The sequence below is a fragment of the Eriocheir sinensis genome, chromosome 15 (assembly GCF_024679095.1).
Source record: "Eriocheir sinensis breed Jianghai 21 chromosome 15, ASM2467909v1, whole genome shotgun sequence".
NCBI lineage: Eukaryota > Metazoa > Arthropoda > Malacostraca > Decapoda > Varunidae > Eriocheir > Eriocheir sinensis.
Window position 1 is genome coordinate 21,865,678 of NC_066523.1, and position 17,500 is coordinate 21,883,177.

General features: G+C 44.6%; 1 protein-coding gene across 7 annotated transcripts in view; it reads left to right on the forward strand.

Annotated features, from left to right (window-relative positions):
- LOC126999038 (ras-related protein Rab-3) overlaps positions 1-17,500 on the forward strand; it is a 108,731-nt gene that overhangs the window by 87,810 nt on the left and 3,421 nt on the right. The window lies entirely within an intron of this gene.

A 17,500-nucleotide genomic window follows, 5' to 3' on the forward strand; every position in this document is an offset into this window, starting at 1 on the left:
TTTTCCTCCTCTAATTCTCTCACTGTTCTTCCTTAACCTCATATTCTTCCCTTCGTTTCATCTTTTTCCTCCTCTAATTCTCTCACTGTTCTTCCTTAACCTCATTTTCTTCCCTTTGTTTCGTCTTTTTCCTCCTCTAATTCTCTCACTGTTCTTCCTTAACCTCATATTCTTCCCTTCGTTTCATCTTTTTCCTCCTCTCATTCTCTCACTGTTCTTCCTTAACCTCCTTTTCTTCCCTTCGTTTCGTCTTTCTCCTCCTCTCACGTTCCTTCTCCCGAGTCTCTTTCATATATTTACCTTCTTTGCTCTCATCTCTCTTCTCTGCCTTCTGTTCATATGACTTCTTTTTCTTACCCTTTTTATTGCTTTATTTTCCTTCGTTTCTTCTTTTCGTTAATTTCATTCGTTTTCTACTTCAATTCTTACTGTCCCCTCTTCTCCTCAATTTCCCTTTCCTTACGTTTACTCATTTCAATCCTTTCAATCGTTTCAATCCTTCTTATTCAATTTCCATTCCTACCTCTACCTTGTACTTATCTTCCTTAATAAGAAACTAACACTTGCGACCGTATACAGGCCTCCAAAACAACAGGCAGCCGATGACACTGCCCTGTACGAAGAGCTTCACTCTTTAACACAAAGTAAAGAAGCAATAATAATTGGGGACTTTAATTGCCCTAACATTGACTGGGGACAATTGACTGGAGATCAAGAGGGTAACAGGCTTATAGAAATGGTGGAGGATTCGTTCCTCACTCAAGTTGTAACTCAACCAACAAGAGAAAACAATCTGCTGGATCTGGTATTAGTAAGCGACCCCGACCTCATTCGCGACTGTGAAGTTGGTGAAAAAATTAACGGTTGCGATCACCACTTAATCCGTTTCAATGTCAACATAAGTCACAAACTCGTAGACAATCCGTCAGTGATACCAGACTACAAAAAAGCAAATTTCAACCTAGCCCGTGAGCTGCTTCCCTCTGCGACCTGGGACCAACTTCACCTAACCGACAATACAATCGACAACGTGTGGAACAACTTCAAAGATAAGCTTTTGGGAGTAGAAAAGGCTACAGTGCCGACGAAACCCAGGCGAGTAAATGGTGCCGTAGATCCACCGTGGATGACCAGAGAAATACAAAGGGCGGTAAACTTAAAAAAAAGGAATTATAACCTAATGAAAGAGAATGACACGGCAGAAGCCCGTACTCAGTACCACAACAGCCTCAGAGCTTGTCGCACCCTTATTCGGAGTAGTAAACGCAACTACGAAAAACAAATAGCGCGTGACATCAAGACAAACTCAAAAAAATTCTTCACATACATCAGATCGAAATAGAAAGTAAAATCAATATTGGTCCCCTGACAGACGAGACTGGAGCTGCAACTCAGGACAGTAAACAGATGGCCAGAATCCTCAACAGTAACTTCGCATCCGTATTCACAGTCGAAAACATCGAAACCATGCCCGAGAACCCTGACCCGCCGAGGGGAATCACGCCCCTGAAAATTGACTCAATATGCGACCAAGAAGTGAAAGAGTATTTGGATAAACTCGACACGAACAAGTCAACAGGACCTGACGGTTTGTCCCCGCGGTTATTAAAGAGCTTAAACAACAAATACTTCAGCCACTCACTAACATATTCAACCAGTCTGTTCAATTGAAAAAGGTCCCGGAAGACTGGAAGATGGCGAACGTAACACCAATTTTCAAAAAAGGAGACAAAAGCGTTGCATTAAACTACAGGCCCATAAGTTTGACATCAGTGGCAGGAAAAATACTCGAAAAGATTATTAGAGACAAACTTGTTAAGTTTCTAGAAGACAATAATGTAATCTCCGACACCCAGCATGGCTTCAGAAACAAGCGCTCCTGCCTAACGAATTTATTAGACTTCTTCCAAGGTATATATAAGAACTGGGATGCCCACATCCCCAGTGATGTTATATACCTGGACTTTCAGAAAGCCTTCGACAAGGTACCGCACGAGCGACTCCTTAAGAAACTGCACTCGGCGGGCATTGGAGCCAATCTGATCGCGTGGATAAGAGATTGGCTCACCGACAGAAAACAACGAGTACTACTCAACGGACAGCCTTCCGATTGGCTTCCAGTCACTAGTGGAGTGCCTCAAGGGTCAGTGCTGGGACCCATTCTCTTCATCATATATATCAACGACCTCGAAGCAGGACTGAAATCCACAATATCGAAATTTGCTGATGACACTAAGGTGGGAAGAAAGGCCCTCACAAAGACCGACTGCGAAATCATTCAGAAAGACCTCAATCACATTATCGAATGGTCGGAAAAATGGCAAATGTCTTTTAATGTTGACAAATGCAAAGTCATGCACATTGGGTCCAGAAATAGTAACCACATACATCATGAATGGGAGACCTCTGCAAGCGATGCAGGAGGAAAAGGATCTTGGAGTCACTATCAGCAGTGACCTGAAACACGCGAATCACTGTAAAAAGCATACAACAAAGCCAACACTATGCTCGGGTTCATAGCGAGGAACTTCTAAAACGCCAGACGTGATGCTATCCTTGTATAATTCCATGGTAAGACCGCACCTCGAGTATGCAGTACAGTTCTGGTCTCCTAATTACAGAAAGGACATTGATTTACTGGAAAGGATTCAGCGACGCGCCACGAAAATGATACCAACCTTAAGGGCTCAACCGTACGAGGAACGACTCAAGCGACTCAATCTCTTTACATTAGAGAAAAGACGCCTACGAGGAGATATGATTCAAGTCTTCAAGTATCTGAAAAAATTCAATAACGTCGATTACTCCAATTTCTTTGAATTGCAAACCAACCTAAGAACTAGAAATAACGGTTTACCCATTCAGTCTAAGCGATGTAACACAGACATCGGAAGGAGTTTCTTTTCAAACCGAGTCATCCGTCACTGGAACAATCTTCCTTCAGAAGTAGTAAATGCGAATACTATCAACTCCTTCAAATATAGAATCGACCGTCACTTCGCTGCGTCGGGAGTAAACTGAATATTGAGTTGCTTTCATCTGCTCCTCAATATCGAGGTGCTTTCATCTACTCCTCAATGTCGAGGTGCTTTCATCTGCTCCCCAGGCCCCAGGCTGTCGAGCAGATTAAATCACCAAAGCGGGCAACCTCGTAATGAGCCAATAGGCTTTCTGTTGCCTGCGTTTCCATGTTTCCATGTTTCCATGTTTCCTTGCCCTTCTCTTCCTTTCTCCTTTTTCCGCTATTACCGAGTCCTGACTTCTTTTTCGCTGCGTCTCCCTTCGTTTTTTCTCTCTCCTTCCCTCTTTGCGCCACCCTCCACCTTCCCGCTCCTTCCCTTCCTCCGTCTCATCCGTCGTTCTCTTACTCAGTCCTTATTTCTGTTCCCCTGTGACGCTGTTCCTTCTCCTTGACTCCCTTCCTTCCCGCATTATCATTCTCATATCCCTCCCTCCCTCCCTCCCTCTCCCTGCCTCCGTCTCCTTTCCTCCCTCTCCCCTCCTCCCTCCCTCCCTTCCTCGTGCCTTCCGTGGCCTCATCATCTTCAAGCCCTTGTAGAGAGGAGGCCGCCAAGGCACACACACACACACACACACACACACGCACACACGCACACGCACAGTAAACATGTGTACGAACGTTTGGCCATATATCAGTTTTTTTCTTTAGCTCACAGAAGAAACAGCACCGAACCGCCCTCGACGTTAAGAGAAATACTAGGGAAGGGAAAAAACGTTAACATTATTTATAGAGTTTTCACAAAAGGTTTATTCCCCCGAAACATTACAAGTGATTATTTACTAGGAAAAAATTAAAAAAATAAACTATTTTACTCTCCTGGGCTGTGTTTATTTTTTGAGAGAGAGAGAGAGAGAGAGAGAGAGAGAGAGAGAGAGAGAGAGAGAGAGAGAGAGAGAGAGAGAGAGAGAGAGAGAGAGAGAGAGAAGGGGCGGAGGAAAAAAAGAAGACATGACAAGAGAAGACAAAGGGGAAGAAAAGAAAATAGAAAGAAGAGGAGAGGAAAGAATATAACAGAAAAGACAAGAAGAGAGAAGAGAAAAAAGAGCGGAAAGAAGAGAAGTGGAGAGAAGAGGAGAGAAGAAACTGGGAGGGGAAAGAGAAGAGGAGAGAAGAGGAGAGGTGATGCAGGTAGCGGGAGGCAACATTTTTCCGTGAAGAGCTTTGAGGCTGCGCGGGAGAGAAATTTCCCTGAAAACTCTAAGGCATTGACCCATCAGATTTAACTTCTTCTAGGTAGTGACTTTGATCACAGTAGTAGTAGGAGGAGGAGGAGGAGGAGAAAAGAAAAAGAAAAAGGAAGAAAAAGGAAAAGAAAAAGAAAAAAGAAAAGAAGAACAAGAACAAGAACAAGATGAGCAAGAAGAAGATAGGAGGAGGAAGAAAAAGAAGAGAGAAAGAAAGAAAAATGAAAAACAAAAGAAACGAAAGGAAGAAGAAGAAGAGGAAGAAGAAGAAGAAGAAGAAGAAGAAGAAGAAGAAGAAGAAGAAGAAGAAGAAGAAGGAGAATGAGGAAGACGAGGAGAAGAATAAGCAGGAGGAGGAGGAAGCTTTTCACATTCACTTCTTTCAACTCACCGTAATTTTCTGTGTGTGGGTGTGGACGTGGGAGCATTATTTACGGTCGCCATAGAGATGCGTGTGTGGGTGTTTGTGTAGTCGGAGCCTTAGGTGTGTAGGCGTAGGAGGCTTTATCAAGTGTAGCGGCAAGGGAGTGGGAGGGACCTGGGATCAAGGCAGGGAGGTGGGGGTTCAGGGGAGTGGATAGCCTTGAAGCAAATCTAACACTATCCAATTGTAGTTAATGAAGAAACGATATCTCTCTTTCTCCATCTATCTATATATCTATCTATCTCCAACAACGATGACTTACGAAAGATACAGTGCAAGAAAAAGCCGCAGAAATCACAAGAAATGAATATGTCTAACGGGAAAAGGAAATTACCAGAAGTTGGAGAAAAAAATGCTGGAACAGAAATGAGTTGCCGGAAAGAGGGACGTAGCAAGGAGAGGAGGAGGAGGAGGAGGAGGAGGAGAAGTAGTAGTAGTGGTAGTAGTAGTAGTAGTAGTAGTAGTAGTAGTAGTAGTAGTAGTAGTTGAAAAACAAGAAGAAAAAGGAGTAGAAGAAAGAAGAAAGAAAGGCGAGAAAGAAATGAAAAAAGAGAAAAATAAAGACAAAAAGAGAAAAAAGAAACGAAAAAAATTAAAAGAATTGAAAAAGGGGGGATGAAGAAAAAGATAAAGAAAAGAAGAACATAATGAAAAGAAAAGAAAAGAAACAAGCAGAAGAAAAAAAAAGGAAGAAAAAGAAGAAGGAAAGGAAATAAAGGAAAAAGAAGGGAATGGGGAAACTGATCACCTTCATGGACTTCCCGTATCTCGCTACATATTCAATATAAGCCGAGACATATCTGCATATTAAGCCCCAAGAGGATGAGAAGGAGGAGGAGGAGGAGGAGGAGGAGGAGGAGGAGGAGGAGGAGGAAGAGAACACATAAATAAGATGAAAGACTATAAGAGAGAGAGAGAGAGAAATAGCAAAGGATGGAGGTTATGCAAGTGGAAGGAGCGAACTGAGTAAGATGAAGGATGAAAGAAGTAAATAAACGAAGAAGAAGAAGAAGAAGAAGAAGAAGAAATAAAAAAGATAAAGAGTGTTGCCCTCCTTCCTTCCTTCCTTCCCTCCTTCCCTCCCGCCTCTCCATCCTCCCCTTTCTCCTTTTCACTTTTCTCTCCTTCCTTCCTTCCAATCCCAATCTATCCTATCAGCTTGCCTGTTATCCTTTCTTCCTCTTTCGCTTCCTTGTATCTCTTTCTCCTTCCTTTTTTTCTCTCCTTCCTTCCTTCCTTTCCAACCCGCCATCCGTCCTTGTTTCCTTCTATCCTATCTTCTATCATTTTATCCTTTCCTCCTCTTCCTCATTCCTTTCTTTTTTATTCCTTTTTCCCTTCCTCCTTTCCTCCTTCCTTCCTTCCCAATCGTTATCCTACCCTGTTTCCTTCTATCCAATCTTATATCCTTTTATCCTTTCCTCGTCTTCCTCATTCCCTTCTATCTATCCCATTCTCCCTTCCTTCCTCCCTTCCTTCCCACCCTGTTTCCTTTCATCATATCCTTTCTTCCTCTCCCTCATTTTCGTATTCCATTCATTCTTTCAATCTTCCTGTTTATTATCCTACGTTCATCACATGCCTTCCATTATCTTCCTACTTCCTCCTCCTCTCCTTCTCTCCTTTCCTCCCTCCTTCTTTCCTTCCCTTCCTCCATCCCTCCTTCCCTACGCAAAAGACATTGATTTACTGGAAAGGATTCAACGACGCGCCACGAAAATTATTCCAACCTTAAGGGCCCAACCGTACGAGGAACGACTCAAGCGACTCAATCTCTTTACACTGGAGAAAAGACGCCTACGAGGGGATTTGATTCAAGTCTTCAAGTACCTGAAAAAGTTCAATAACGTCGATTACTCCAAATTCTCTGAACTACAAACCAACTCAAGAAATAGAAATAACGGTTTACCCATTCAGTCGAGTCGATGTAGCACAGACATTGGAAGGAGTTTCTTTTCAAACCGAGTCATCCGCCACTGGAACAATCTTCCCTCAGAAGTAGTAAATGCGAATACCATCAACTCCTTCAAATATCGAATCAACCGTCATTTCGTTGCGTCAGGAATAAACTAAATACCGAGGTGCTTTCATGTGCTCCCCAGGCCCCAAGTGGCTGTCGAGGAGATTAATTCACCAAAGCGGGCAACCTCGTAATGAGCCAATAGACTTTCTGTTGCCTGCATTTCCATGTTTCCTTGTTTCTCTTCTTCCCTCTCTAGCTCCCTCTCTTCCTCTGCCTCTCCCTCTCTCCTTTCTTCTCCCTCTCTCCTTCTTCCTCCTTCCCTCCCTCCTCCCTCCCACCTTTCCTCCCTCTTTCCCTCCCTCCCTCCCTCCCTGCTTCTCTTCTCCCTTCGTGTTTTCAAGTCAGCGGGAGCGGACTTGCTAAATTAGTTTCCCTGGTGATCAATACCAATTAAAGCGACGTTAAATAAGGCCAAAGTTGTGCCGGGAAGGCGGGAACAGCGATAATTTAGGCCCGGGATAACCTGTAAGCCAGTCATCCTCCTCTTCCTCCTCCTCCTCCTCCTCCTCCTCCTCCTCCTCCTCCTCCTCTTCTTCTTCCTCCTCCTCTTCTTCTTTCGCCTTCTCCTCCTCGTCGTCGTCGTCCTTCTCTTTCTCCTCTTTCTCCTCCTCTTCCTCCCCCTTCTCTTGTTTCTCCTCTTTCTCCTCCTCTTCCTCCTCTTCCTTCCCCTCCTATTCCTCCTTCTCTTGTTTCTCTTCCTCATTCTCCTCCTCTTCTTATGTTTCCTTCTCCTTCTCCTCCTGCCTCTTTTTTTCCTCCTTCTCTTCCTCCTCCTCCTCCTCCTCTTCATCTCAATCTTCTTCCTCTTGTTTCTCTTTCTCATTTTCATCTCCTCCTCCTCCTCCTCCTCCTCCTCCTCCTCCTTTATGAAACACCGCATTCATAAAGCAGAAGTTCACGCATATTTCATCTCCTTGAAGTCGATTCCGAATTTGCAAGGAAATTTCTGTCTTTTTTTTTTTCTCTTATCTCTTACGGATCGTTGTGGGTAAAGTATTCGGTTTGTAAGATTGAGTTCATTTGTCTGTCTGTCTGTCTGTCTCTGTCTCTTTTGATCTGCCTGTCTATTTATCCTCTGTCTGTCTTTCTATCTATCAATCTATTTTATCTGACTCGTATTGAGGAAAATAATCTCTTCAGTCTTGTTTGTTTCTTTTCATCTCGTTTTGTTTTCATCATTTCCTCCTTTCTTTCCCAGGTCTTTCCTCTTCTCTTCGTTTTTCCTACCTTTTCCTTCTTTCTTTCCCGTTTCCTCTCCTTCCTTTTCGCTTTCATCCTTTCGCTCCGTTCCTTCACATTTCATATCTTTTAGTTTCGTTTTTTCATTCTTTCTCTCCGTTCCCTCCTGTTTCCTTTCTCTCCTCTTCGTCTTTCATCCATTCCTTTCCATTTCCTTTCCATTTCGTCTTTCTTTCTTTTCCTCCATTCCTTCTTCCCATATTTTTCATTTCTTTTAATCTGTCATCCTTTCTCTCCTTTCTTTTCGTTTTCATCCTTTCGCTCTATTATTTCCTGTTCCCTTTCTTTACTCGTCGTCTTTCGTCCTCTCTTCGTTCGTTCCCATTTCGCATCCTTTGCTTTTCTCTTTTCATCTTTTAGCTCCATTTCTTCTCATTTGTATCTCTTTCTCCTTTCCTCTTTTCTCTCCTTCCTTCCTTCCTTCCCAACCCGCCATCCCACCTTGTATCCTATTTTCTATCATTTTATCCTTTTTTTCCTCTTCCTCATTCCCTTCTTTTAATTCAACATCTCTCTCTTATTCCTGCTTCTTTCTTCTTCTACTGCTACTTCTTCTTTCTTACCTTTCATACACCTTGCCATCATTATTTTCCTTTCTCTAGACACGGTTGGACCTCCTATTCACTCATATCAGTCACCTGCATTTGTTTTCTTATTCCTATCCCTTCGTCCTTCCTCGCTGTACGTATTTCGATGATTTCTTTTTTATCTATTTACCTAATCATCCTTCTTCCTCTTGACGCTTTCCTTTTATTTATCTAACCATCCTTCTTCTTCTCTCTCTCGCTTTTCTTCTGTTTATTTACCTAACTATTCTTCCTATTCTCTTGTTCCTTGACTTATCTTTACCTAACCATCCTTCTATTTCTTCTCTCGCTTTTCTTTTGTTTATCTACCTAGCTATTCTTCCTCCTCTCTTGTTCCTTGCCTTCTATTTACCTAACCATCCTTTCTCCCTCTTTACCTATCCATCTTCCTCCCTCTCCCGATGCTTTCCTTTCTACATTTACCACCTTCGTCCTCTTCTACCGCCCTTCTTCCTCACGTTTCCCGGATATTCACTCACCTGCCTGCATCTCTCCGCCCTGTGTCAGCGCCTTCCTCGACCCTCTCACCTTATCCGGCGGCGCGTGGATTGTTGATGCGCCGCTGACTCGCTGATTGACAGGTTGGCGGCCGCTGACCCCTTCACCTTTGCAGCGGCGATGAGCGGAGCGAAGGTGTCCGATCCGTGGAGAGCTCGAATGCGTTGTTTGTTTTGAAGTGCCGGATGTAAAGGGGGAAAGGAAGGAAAGTGTTATCGCTGTCTTGTTTTGATTTTGTTTGCTTATGACTATTTCACCGATGAGCTGAGCGAAGGTGTCCAATGCTGTTCGAATACATTGTTTATTTTGAAGTGTCGGATGGGAAGGGGGAGAGGCAGGAAAATGTTAGGTGTCTTGTTTTTACTTTGTTTTGCTTTTATTATTATTTTAACGACACTGCGTCAGATCACAAAGCAACAAACAGAGGCAACACGGCTAGAAAGCAGGTTACACTGGTACACGACAATTAGATTTATCGAAGAATCTCCCTGAAGTAACGAGAACGTAATATTGCTGCCTTCACCCTCTGCAGCAACATGGTTCGTGTGATCTCGGAACCAATCGTATTTAATCGCGTTGCAAAGCGAAGCGCGAGAGCAGAAACTCCTCCGCTCTCTTGACTCGCACATCTCGCGAGTATAACGCATTTTAACGCTGGCAGAGGTCAAATCCGTCTCCGTGGTGAAGCTAACTGAAAATATTGCATGGCTATCGATTCGCAGACCCTCAGGATATTAGTTGTCCACTCACCTTCACTTTAGGAACACGACGCAAATGAAAAGCAAATGTGGGCGAACGTGCCGGATCCCTGGAAATATTACCTGACCCACAGCAACATGAATGAGAAGTGAAAAGACTCAGCGTCACCGTGAAATATAACGCAATAAACTCCCTCAGAAGTAAACTGGGTAGTCACCTTTTCTGAAATATGCAAGGGTTTGACCACAGAGTTCCCTACATGTCGAAACAGAAAGTCTTTGTGTGCCCTGACCCACGACCTCTGCACGGCGAGGAGCGGTGTGGCGTGACGCTAGGCCGTGATGGCAGGACGGTCGCAGAACACCAGTAATCAATATTGAAAGGTTTCTGTGGCGGTGCGATGTCATGAAGGGACCGAGGGACGTGAAGGAGACTTAGGGAGTGAGCCTGACGTCCCGGAGGTAGAGCCTTGTGTCCACGCCATACTGCCTCACCCATGGAGGTGGTTTCCCTGGCGGTATTAGGTCGTGCTCCTTCAATTATTGTGTGGCCTTGTAATATGTGTGTTTTTGTGTGCTGCCTATACCGCCGGTAGTCTCCCTTGAGAGGCATGGTGGACACCCCAGCCCGTTAGTGGCGCAGGTGGAAGTAAATTTAAGTGGCCGCAGTGATATACGACTTGCTTGGCCCATGCTGACCCCCGGTGCTCCTCTTGACCGAAGTCGTTGAAGTTAGGTTAATTGGAGGTCTGGACAGCATGTGGGTAATCTTCCGCCACTCGGCGATGGTTGAAAATTGTCAGCATCTTAAGGTGGGACTTGAACCCGGATCCTTGGGATTACCACGTCCGCGCGCTGACCACTCGGCCTCCGCCTCCCCAAGAGGTTACCGGTTGAAAGTATTTATCTTCCTTATTATCATTCTATGCTACTACGACTACTTTACTACTACTACTACTGCTACTACTACTACTACTACTACGGCTAATAATAATAATAATAGTAATAATAATAATAATAATAATAATAATAATAATAATAATAATAATAAATGATAATGTTAATAATAATAGTACGCCACTCATGGCAACGCTATCCAGTACCCTCCTGCCGACCAACAGGCCCCATCAAGAAAGTCTACCGGTACCATAGGCCGAATGTTAAAAAGAGGAAATATATAAAAATTAAACTACTGCTACTACTACTACTACTACTACTACTACTACTACTACTACTACTACTACTACTACTACTACTACTACTACTACTACTACTACTACTACTACTATTACTACTACTATTACTACTACTACTACTACTACTACTACTACTACTACTATTACTACTACTACTACTACCATCATGACAACTCCCGTGTACTATCACCACCTCCACCACCACCACCGCCGCCGCCGCTGCAGACACTCATTAGCCTGTCAAAAGTTGGAAATGAGGTTAAAACGTTGAAATGAAAAGTGAAATTGGATTTTTTAATTACTGAAGCCGCGTGTTTTCCATGTCAACATTTACGTTTGACACCAATGCAGTGTTCGTTGGGGTGTAGGCGTGCATACGTACCTCTGTGTGTGTGTGTGGGTGGGTGGGTGTGTGGGTGTGGGTGCGTGCGTGCGAGTGTAAGGGGCGGGGTACGGTAAAAATGGGTTGGGTATTCTCGCATTTCTTTCCTCTTAATATCCCCCTGTCTTCTTGTATTCCTCTTTTATCCATTGTATCCTATTTTTATTCCTCTTTTATTCATTTTCCCTACATCGCATCCCTCTACATTAGTCTCTACTTTCTGATCTCTTTCTCCATTCATCGATCATTGCCTTTTCTTCTATTATTTTCTGTCTTACTTCTTTTATTTCTTCTCCTCCACTTATTCCTGTCTTTCTTCTCCTTAAGCCTCACCCCTTTCTTTCTGACCGCATTATCAAACCAATCATCCTATTTCCTGAAGTTAAGCATTGCCATTGCCACAAATGACTCCTCTCTGTGAGCACCGCGAACAGGTGATATTTACGTAGGAGAAGCCAGCTATAACATCTTACTTAACGAATTTTCTGCTCACCATTCTACGGGTTAATGGCTAGATCCAACATTTAATTTCTCTCAGTAACAGGGTGGCGTGATTATGCGAAGAAAATATATATGGTGGTTAAGTATATGCACTTTAATGGAGGCAAAAGATGTTTAAAAGCTGCCGTTGGCTTTCTGAGTCGGTAATAAATCGCTTTACTTGATAAGGGATGAGAGAATGGAAGAGGGATTGCCCTTCTACCCTTTTTCTATGGTTTCTCTGTCCCGATTAATTTTTCTCGTTCTTTCCCTTTCCCCTTCGTGATTTCCAGTTCCTCTCCTCCTCCTCTCCATTCGCGTTTATTCCTTCCCCTCTAATCCCGCCATTCTTACTCCTTCCCTATATTTACTTCCTCCCCTCCTCCCTTGTGTTGACAGAGTCCTTCCCGTTCTCTCCGTTTTTTATTTCTCTCTCTTCAATGTGCACTTCCTGTTCTTTTGTCTCAACCCTCTTCCCATTTCCGTCTTTTCCTTCGTTTGCTTCTCCTACCCGATTTCTAGCTATAGTTTTTTGCTTTTTTTTTTTAATCCTATCCTTTATTCCTTGCCTTATTTCTTTTCTTCCCTTCCTCCTCGTCCTCCTCCTCCTCCTCCTTCTCCTAAAATTACTATATCGAGCTCTTTTCTTCCCTAATCTGATTTCTCCATGTCTCCTCTTTTCCTTCCCTTCTTTGTCTTCCTTGGCTTCTATATCTAGTTATTTTCTTATCCAATCTCGTTTCTCCCTTTAATTCCTCCTCCTCCTCCTCCTCCTCCTCTGCCACTCTCGCCTCCGGGCTTCCTGTTGGCTGAGTGGTTTGTTGCTTCTGTTTTGTGTTGCGGGCTTGTTAGTTTTACTCTTTTTTCAACTTGACTAAAAAGAGAAACCCCTCAAGGGTAGTGTAGTAAGTGTTCTCCTTGGCTTTATATCCTGAGCTACGAAATGCTATGTTGCGTGCGGTTGTTTTTTTCTGTTGTTGATCGACTGTATTCTTGTCTGTTGTAAGTTGTGTTGAAAAAATTCGACGACACCTAACACGATTTTATTTTTTGGTTGAAGGTCGATACCGTTTTCTTAAGTTTTAGTCAGGTGCCTTTTCTCGACCGATGATATCAGTTATTTATTTACACCACTACAGCTACTACTACTACTACTACTACTACTACTACTACTACTACTACTACTACTACTACTACTACTACTACTACCACTACTATTACTATTACTACTACTACTACGTCTACCAGCACTTCACCTACTACACTGAACGCCGCTGCTTCATCTCATAATTAAAGTCCTCGGCTTATTCATGACGATGTGAGATAAGCCTAAAGCTGTACTGTTCCTGACCTTAGCTGACCGACGGTGTGTGGGAGGGATATGTGGGTGTGAGTGTGGGGATGGGGGTGGATGTGGGTGGGGATGGGTGTTGTGGTAGGGGGGAGGTGGGTGGTGGGGGACGTGTCGTTACGCCGAGCAAGTCTAACACTTCTCTGTAATTTTTGTGTTCCTTTCAGACTTACTGCGCGCGCGCGCGCGCGCGAGAGAGAGAGAGAGAGAGAGAGAGAGAGAGAGAGAGAGAGAGAGAAGAAAAAAGATAAATAAAAACTAGCTATTATTTTTTCAAGTGAATGTATAAACAGATCTTTAGCATAAGCTTGAAGGCACGTGTGTGTGTGTGTGTGTGTGTGTGTGTGTGTGTGTGTGTGTGTGTGTGTGTGTGTGTGTGTGTGTGTGGGGGTGGGGGGGGGGGGGGGGGGGGTGGATGGGTGAGTGTGGGTGTGTGGGTGTGGGTGTGGGGGGAGTGTTGCATGCTTTTTTTCCTTTAAGAGTTAATTAGACCTTCGGGCGGAATATTGCCACAGAGCTGACGAACATATTGCTTGAGCTCCACTACCATGCCGCCAACACACACACACACACACACACACACACACGCCATATATTGTACTCATTCCAAACCAGACACACAAAGATATGGCAAGACATGAATAACAACAACAATAACTACTGCTACTCCTATTAATATGCACTAATAATAATGATGATGATAATAACAAGAATACGAATAAGAAAGGAATAAGAACCATGATAATAATAGCAACAATAACAAAAATAATTAAATCAAAACACTTTTATCATCACAGCGCTGCGGGAAAAACACAAAATAGTCCAACACATTTTATTTTTATTTTTACATTATACTTCAAAAAAGGACATGGTATAAGAAGAAAAAGAAAGAGGTACCACAAATCAATGAGCAATAACTACCTCGAGGCATAAACTTCTTACGTCAACACACACACACACACACACACACACACACACACGAAGAGCCAAGTCAACACAGCAAGGCACGTGAGTTGTTAGGAGGGGAAGGGGTGGGAGGTGGCAGGAGGAAGATTCGAGAAGCATGTGGGCCGAGATCATGTTTTGCAGCGTGTGTTTGTATCTGGGGAGGCAAGGTGGAAATAGCTGCCTAATTGGTGCCGGCGACGAGCTGTTTGCGTCTGGGCTGGAAGGGGGGAAAATAACTTCTTAATTGGTGCCCAAGGAAGTATCACCGCGTCGGGGAAGCTAACGAAGGACACTGAAGCGGGATGAGGAGGAGGAAGACGACGGGTGGTAATGATGTGGAGGAGGTGATGGTGGTGGTGGTGGTGGTGGTACTAATGAGTGTGTGTGTGTGTGTGTGTGAGAGAGAGAGAGAGAGAGGAAAGGGTTTTTTTTTAGCGAGACTGCCATCAATCAATCACGTACGTAGGGTACGCTCTCTCTCTCTCTCTCTCTCTCTCTCTCTCTCTCTCTCTCTCAAGTCTTTTAAGCCCGCGCCTTTATAAGCCAGCCACAAGTTACACAGGTGCCACGTCTCCAAACCCTGAGTGCGGTGGTGCCAAGAGTGTGTGTGTGTGTGTGTGTGTGTGTGTGTGTGTGTGTGTATAGATTTGTCTATTTTAAGGAGTCGTGCAGCTTTACTAACTACATACACACACACACACACACACACACACACACACACACACACGTTAAACAAAATTTCCTTTGCCTGCATGAAAAGAACGTCTAATAAACGAAGCAGAAAGGTTGCAGCAGTTAACGGGTTGTTGTTGTTGTTGATGTTACTGCTGTTGTTGTTGTTGCTTTGGTTACAGTGATGCTTGTGGTGATGAGAAGCTTTAGTTCTGATGCTGTGCTGTCGTGGTGATTCTTAGGAGTGAGTGTGTTAAAAGTGTTTATGGTGATGATTGCGTAGCGGTGACAGTAGGCTAGGATGGTGGTGCGATGAGGGCGTGGTGATAGCCGTGGTGACGGTGATGGTGTTCTGGAAGAAGAGGTGATGGCGGTGATGCTATGACAGCGGTGAAAGTGATGCTGATATGTCGGTGATGAAGCGGATGGTGTAATGGCATAAATGGTGATGGTGGCAGTGTAATGGTGGCGGGTGCGATAGTGGCGGTGTTATGGTAGAGATGGTGGTGATGTTATGATCCTGATGGTGAGGGTTGCGATGGTATCGTGGCGGCGATAGTGACACTAACAGTGGTTTGGTGACGGCGGTAATGGTAGGCGGTGATAGTAGTGTTATGGCTGCGGTGATGGTGGTGGTGGGGCCGTCCGAGATTTCTGCTCCGCGTCTGGACTTTATTGCTAGGTTCAGACTTGTTTTAAAGTTGCTTTTCTAATTCCGGCCTGTGCCAGCCTCACCCAGCTGTGAGTGCACGAGGCGGCGCCCACCACGGCCTGGAGGCGGCGGTGGCTCCCTGCCTCCCTCACCCTCGCCGACAGAAGCTGCTGGACCCAACCACCACTACCATCATTGTAACCACCTACACCACAATACCCACCAATACCACCTCCACTGAAACTACCACCACCACCAGCTGCGGCAGCTGCTGATGATGAAGAGTGGGCTCCTAGAGTCTGCGAGATGAAATTTATGTAAAGTCAGAATCCAAAGTGAGTGAACCATTTGTAGGCGTGCTTGTCCGCCCACTGCTGGTACATGTATAATGCCCAGTGTCCTGCAAGGCACCAGACGCCGCTGCTTGCCGCCACCAGGAGGGTCCTCATAACTGGCAGTAAGGAACGTCAATGTGCACTAATGTGTCCATCAAGCGAGGAGGTCCTCACTAGCTCAGGATGCGAGTGTGTAGGAGTGAAAACAACACAGTTAGGAGGAAAGAAACTACACTGCTCCTCCATATCTCAGTGACCTCAATTTTTTAGGGCTGGGAGGGAAGCTGTCATGCTTTTTTATTGCAAACTAATTAGTCAATACTTACTGTTAATTTGACGAGCCTAAGTGCCTCAACATAAAGAAAATATAAAACCAACCCTGACAGAAACCATAACTGGTCATAAACGATGTTGGCGCTCCCACGTCTGAGTTGGGATCAGCAGCTGTCTGTTGTATAAGGGAGTTCAAACAATATATCGACCGTCATGCAGCTTTTCCTGTCAGTTTTGAGATGCCAAAGTGTTGCAGGTTTTCAAGGCGATGGCCCATTCCTGACAAGGCTGAGACAGGCAAGTGCCACAACAGCGGGAAGAGGCTTAGTGGAGAGGTCGCTCGAACTGAAATGTGATGAGGATGAAAGTTGTGTTTTAACGGCAAAGAACTTCACCGGAGACAACGAATGAAGCACAGCTCATGAGGGAAGGCGTCAGTTCCCTCTCCAACCCGTTCGCCTCATCCTGCTGGCAACGCATGATGAAAATCCAAATTACGTCACCATCATTTTTGTTGACTTAGTTTTGCTAGGGAGGAGACTACTAGCACCAGCAGCAGGGTGGGTTTGTTTGCTTGTTTGTTTTGCCACCGGAGAGGGCGAACAACAGCAGCAGCGGGTTGATGAGAACCCAGCAAGTTGTTAAGAATGGAAAACTTGCGCATCCGTTTTTTTGCACAAGATATTCTTGTGTCCGCCGTCTGTACCCCCTGATGAGGTTGTTGTTTTTATTTACGTTCAGTCTGTTGCACCGGTAGGATATCTACATGAGGCCTACTGGTCGGCCCCATCCCGTTCGTGTCGCAGGAAAGTGTTTATAGTGGCGCCATCTTGTTTGGCTCATGCTGCCCCCCCGGAACTCATCTTTGCTCCACTGTAGAAAGTTTCGCTAGAGTCCGGGTTGATAGGTGTTCTTCAGGACAGCATATAAGTTTTAAGCTACTCGGCGATGATTGAACAGTGTCAGCTTGTAGTGGCGGGCCGGACTAGAACCAAGGGTCCTCCAGAACACGCGCCGCACGCTGACCGCCCAGCCATCGCCTCCTTATACGTCTCCCTGACTTCTCTTCCCCTCACACTATATTTGATGCCTCTGAGACACTAAATCTTTCGAGTCGCACGAGCAGACAGAAGAAAGCACAAAAAAGACGCTCCCCTTGGCCGCCACAATGAGGTGCTCTCTACAGCTCTGCCTTGGTAGCCTTAGTTTCACCAGTCGCCGTCAGAGGCCCGTGTAGCCCTTTGGCTCAACTAACGACATGAGTATTCACCTTCACCTTCTTTGTTATCACATTCCTACTCCGTAAGTTCCATATTCAGTCACTTCAATGAATATCCAACTTTGGGAACTCTACACAGAATACAGAATTAGTAAAGACCAGAGAGAATGAACGATGATAACCCTGAAGGACGTAGTTTCAGATCAACATATAATTGTTTGTATTACTTCACATTCTAGGAAAGGATTTATTTCCTTACCTGATGGTACCCCTGTATAATCAGCATTCAGTAATTACATTTTTCCCCTGTGTGACCC